Below are 6,000 nucleotides of genomic sequence, written 5' to 3'. Positions count from 1 at the left end.
CTGTGCTCAGTCTTGTAGTTTTCTAATGTCATTTTGTCAGACTGGGAAAACTTATCTGTGACCATGCAGTTAACGTTTTCCATTTTGTCTGACAAAATTACATTATAAGACTACAAGCCTTTACACAGTGACATCATGTGAAGAGGGAGGTGTCAGGGGGCGTGGCCACAATAATATTTTTTGTTAGTCGTCACATGACGAATATCTGTACCGAATCCCGTCACTCTACGACAAAGTTTACTTCGGCCCCTCCCCCATTGGCGTAATGTATTTTCACTTTTGTAGGTGGCGCTGTCGCGCCATTTTTTTTTTCCCCAATATGAAACACACATTTTAATTAATTTTTCACCGGACCTGAATTTTGGGCAAAGTTTGGTGAGTTTTCGACAATGTTCAGGGGGTCAAATTCCTGCTCAAAGAGCAGAAGAAAGAAAGAAGAAGAAAGAAGAAAGAAAGAAAGAATAATAATATTTCCGAGAAAAACAATATCGTCGCTTTCGCGACGATATCATATAATACATTTTTGGAAAGCTTTCAACGATCCGCACGCATCCGTGGGGTTCCTGGGTGGGTCCACTATATACCCCCATTCACACTATATACCCCCATTCATTTTAATGCAATAATAACACCTTCGGTGTGGGCTGTCACTGTTTTACATGGTGAGTTTACGGTTGACATGGGGACAGCGCTTCGCGCTGTTTTTGTGCGCTCCGCGCACTTAGGTTCAGTGCGCTGCGCGCACTGCGCTGTGATTACGATTACAATAGGCCCTTGCGACGGCAGGCCGCTCGGGCCTAATTAAGTTAATATGATTTATGGAAAGTGTGCCAGAATTATTATTACAAAATTAGGCATGTGCATAAATTTAGGCACCACAACAGAAAAATGAACTCAACATTTTGTGCATCCTCCTTTTGCAGAAACAGCCTCTAAATACTTCCTACAGCTTCCAATCAGAGTCTGGATTCTGGTGGAAGGAGTTTTTCTTTACAAAACATCTCCAGGTCCGTCATGTTTGATGGTTTTCGACGCCGCCTTAAATCACACCACAAAGGTTCAATAATATTCAGGTCTGGGACTGAGATTCCAGACATTCTGATCGATATTGACCCGTTAAAAGCGGCGCAGAGGAAAACCGCTTATACAGGCGGACGAGCCTCTAATTCAGACGTGGATGAGCTTGTTCTGGACCTAAATCACACTTGCCAACACTTCGTTGTGAAAAATAGGGAGATTTTGTCTCACCGGTGTATCGTGTCAGGCGTGTGTAATTTCTTACTCTGTATTTACCTGATGAAAGAAACTTTTGCTGGAAATATTGTTTCTTTGATATTCCATATTATTCTGTTTACCATTGAGGACAAAGAAAAAAATTTGCAGTTTTGATTGTTGAAAAGAAAGGGAGACCAGTTCTATCAGACACTTGAGCTCAAAAGTGAGGACAAAGAGTAAAAAAAACAACAATGGAAAATAGGCCATATTTAAAACAATCTTTGATTAAATTAAACTACTTTTGCAAAATAGGAACAGAAAATATTGTATGCCTAAATAAGAATTTACTAGGGATGCACCGATACCGATATCGGGCCGATACCACAGGCTTGTACTCATACTCGTACTCATTCATGAGGTCCCGATACCAGAAACCGATACCACTTGACGTGCGGCCAGCGCAGCTACGAGGCGCAGCTACGAGTCGCAGCTACGAGGCGCAGCTCTCAGCTTAGGAGAGAAGAAGCAACAAACTGGAGAATTCTTTAGTGTAAACACAATAATCCACATAGAGCTGACTTTATTACAGACTGCGCTCTCTAAATCAGAGTCTTTCTGTCAAAGTAAACGGAGTTTGGACTAACGTGGAGCAGCTTTACCTGACGCTATGAAGTTTCCCTCCTCAGGTCAGTAAGATGCTGTGTCTTTGATTTTAGTTTCACCTTGCTTCTTACTGATGCTTTACTTTCATCACATGCGCGTGTCATTATGTGCTTGGGCACGGCTATTGTGACGCATTTGTAAAGGTGATCAAAGTCATACCGCCTTTGCTATGCCCAATCCCGTCAGAACTTGGAAGCTAAGCAGGGAAGGGCCTGGTCGGTACTTGGATGGGAGACCGTTTGGTAACACCAGGAAGCCTGGGGTGAATGTGGTGTGTGAGTGAGTGGTTGGTGGTGGTCGGAGGGGCCGATGGCGCAGACTGGTTGCCTCGCTTCCGTCAGTTTACCCCAGGGCAGCTGTGGCTACAACAGTAGCTTATCACCACCGAGTATGGAGTGAATGAATAATGACGACAATGTAGCGCTTTGAGAAACTTGTTAATACAGGCTTGTAAAGCGCATTACAAGTGTAAGGCATTATTATTATTATTACAGAAGCGATAGGTCTGGTGACATCTAAACATAACATGCTATGGCACGTTTGCCCCTTAAAACTAAACATTCAACTAAACACAGTCGACTTTTGTGGCATTTATGGATAAGAATGCACTGTATGTAGTAAGCCAACAATATAAGGACAAAACAAAAAAAGTGTGCTTTGTAACCCAACCCACCCGCACCCGAAGTTTGCTGTAATTTTGAGGTACCCGACCCGACCCAACCGCGGGTTTCGGGTCGACCCGCGCACCTCTAGTGCGGAGGCACTGTGTGCGCTGTACAAGCACAATGTGCGAAGCAAAAGACGGATCTCCCACAGCGTCTGTGGCGAGTCTAAATGAATAGCTACGCAATCAGCACGGAGTAGAATAGAGCGATGACAGAGAGGCAAAGGAGTGACTCTTCTCAAGGATAGGGTTGCCAGATCATGCAAATATATCCCCCACAATCTTAATTGTTTCCTTCACTGTAAAATCGGTAGATTAGCGGGAGAAATGACTGCGCGGGAGGTTGGGCTAAAAATCGTGAGTCTCCCGCGTGAATCGGGAGAGTTTGGCAAGTATGACCTAAATGTGTCGCTCCAGAACCGAACCTCAAGCAGTGTTGTTTTCGTCAACGAAGACGATAAAGATATCTTTTCGTTGACGCCCCTTTTGTTAATGACGATAACGTAGCGATGACGAGCTAAAATTAGCTCTTTGGTGACTAAAACATGACGTTTTTCGTCAGATCGTTCACAAACAGAGTTTGTGTGCGGAGTGAGAGAACACACGGTAAACGTGACCCGGAGCGGCGCCGTGCTGCTCATGATGCAGCGGCGCCTCTTTCTCTCTCTCTCCCCGTGGCGTGGGTCACTGCTCGCGTACATCCTCCTCGGAGCGTCTGACATCCAGGTCACAGGGACTTTATTGTTTCTCAGGACAGTTTTCAATACCGTGGCGTATGAACGCAGGAAGCACATGGAGGTCGGCTACGTATGTGCAGACAGCGCTGTTGGTAAAAAAAAAAAAATCTCGAAGCGATGATCAGAGGACGAGGAGAGCGGGCGCTTTTGGGAAAAGTCCTGTTCACAGTCGGCCGACCACTTCTGCCAGTGCCTATCGTGGTGTCATCTATCTGTTTGTCAAAAGCTATAGAAAGCTTATAGAAGCTATTATTTATCCCAATTTCCAAGACTTATTGAAATTAATTATAACTTCTTCTAATGAAACAGACAAAAACGTGACAAAAACCTTTTTAACTAAAACGTGAATAAAATGTGACTAAACCTAAAAGTATTTTCGTCCAAAAGACTAAAACTAAAAGGGCTGCCAAAAACAACACTTACCTTTGGACCCGAGTGCATAAAACTCCGCGGAGGCCGAGAGTGCGGCTGAGGCTGAGCGTCCGCCCTCGCTACAACAGCAGCACCTTTAACACTGCTACGGCGGTGTGTCGGCGCCGACACAGCTGCGCATGCGCTGTTCTTTTCCCCATAACTGCAAAAGTAAACAAACCATCAATTTTTTTTTTACTGTGTTGGAAAGCCAAACCCTTGCGCTGTTTCTCAGTGTTGTTGCCATTACGGTAGGAAGCTTCCTTCGCGTGACACACGTCGTCCAATCACAGGCAAGAAATCAGACGGATATACGCTGCGCGACTAGCATTCTGTGCAGAGTAGTGGAGATTTCGAGCAAGAGTTTTGTTGTCAGCGAGTGTTTTTGGAGTATTTGGAGTGTTTGGAGAGTTGGAGCGAGTAGGAGAGAGGTGCAGCGATGTCGAGGAGGAGCTGTCGTGTGCCCAAACCCCCCCTGGAGGTTTATCGAAGAGGGTGACACTGCGGGGGACGTCGGGGCGGAAGCGGAGGAAGAAGGTGCCGGTCCGCCGCTGTCATCCAGCTTCGAGTAAGTTTGCAAATGTGGAAAAACTAACATGTATGGTGGTAGTATGAGTTAGCATGTATGTTATCTGTGTAAAACGATCATAGAGGCGCGTAACGCCACTTTTCTCTGTTTGTAACCGGGGCGCGCGTAAAGTTTGCTGCGGTTGTCTTCGCGGGAAATGTAGATTCGCAAAACTAGGATTTTCATGAGCTACCCGCAGACTATGACAAGCTTACGTTCTTTCCTTATGATTTTTATGTCAGAAAGACCTAGATCTCAAAATGTATTGCAAGTTTATTGCTAAATTGAACCCGTGTAGCTTTTCTCTATGAAATCTGCTAGTCTGAATGTACAAATGGGAAATTGAAGTGCCAAACTTATTATTTGAACAGATCAATATATATGTTTTTCTTTGTAAATACTCAGTACTGTGATGCTATACTCACTTTTATATTGAGTTTACTAATGTACATAGCTTCAAGAGCATGTTTTCAGATAGTACATGGGGTAGGCAATACAATAAAGTTTACATGCATGCATGCTGTAGAAACAAGTAAAGAAACTATGGCTATTTTCTGAAAGAATAATGATAGTTAGTAAAATGTATTGATCATTGAAGTAATTTCATATTATACTAATGTGAATGTACTTCACAGTAAATAATGTGTATTTATTTCTTTATAGGAGGCCTTGTGAGAGGGAAGCCAATGGCCATGCTTTGGTCCGTGGCCGGAGCAGGGTCAGGCTTGGCCGCTCTGTGGAGGGTGGAGACGCCAGGAGCAGGTCGCCCATCAGGCCCGCTCCAGTGGCGTGGAAGAGTGTGGAGGAGCCTGATGTGGCGCCAGCCCAGCCGCCATTCTGCCCTAGGAGGACGCCTGGAGTTCAGCCTCCCTTGAATTCTGGGCGACCCACACCCCTGGATATCTTCCAGTGTTTTTGGGATGCAGAGGTGTTGCGACTGCTGTGTCGTAACACGAACAAGAACGCAGCCAGACTCCAGGCGAAGGGCAAGAAGTATCAGTGGAGGGACGTGACAGAGTAAATAAAAATAATTATAATGATATAATAAATATAATAAATAATTATATTAGCATATTACTGTATATTGCATATGTAATGTAAGTACAAACCATAAACTCTTCTCTTGTGTTTGTATGCTGGCAACAATACCAAAAGTGATTGACAATGTCCTTGATCCATCCAAGTAATTGCTTTTGACAAGAGACCACTCCAGCCTTTAAAAAAAAAAAATATATATATATATATAAAAAATAAAAAAAACTCTTCCTCACCCTCCGCGGGCGGTCTCTCTTTTTTTTCCCTCCAAGCTCGGGTCCTCTACCAGAGGCCTGGGAGCTTGAGGGTTCTGCGCAGTATCTTTGCTGTTCCTAGAACTGCACTTTTCTGGACCGAGATGTCTGATGTATTTCCCAGGGGAGGAGCAAGATGGCGGAGTGAACAGTCGCAAGTGTTGCAGGTCCGAAAGAAAAAGTTATTTTGACATCCGAAACAGTTAATTTTGAAGAACAGTCGCCCCAAAAGACACGGTGAAGTTGATAACACTCTTAAGAGACTATTGTGAGACATTTTTTTTTGGAGAAAGGAGCGCTAAAGTGATACACTTGGAAAAAATGGCTAACACCCAGGATCAAGCTAGCCTAAATGAACATGACTACAGCGTGGACGGAATACGTGAGGCATGTTTTGACGATTATGTTGAAGAAGAGATGCGGATGGCAAAACCTCTGAACGACCATACTCCG

Source organism: Gobius niger (genome assembly GCF_951799975.1).
Source record: "Gobius niger genome assembly, chromosome: 2".
NCBI lineage: Eukaryota > Metazoa > Chordata > Actinopteri > Gobiiformes > Gobiidae > Gobius > Gobius niger.
This window is presented reverse-complemented; position numbering follows the sequence as displayed.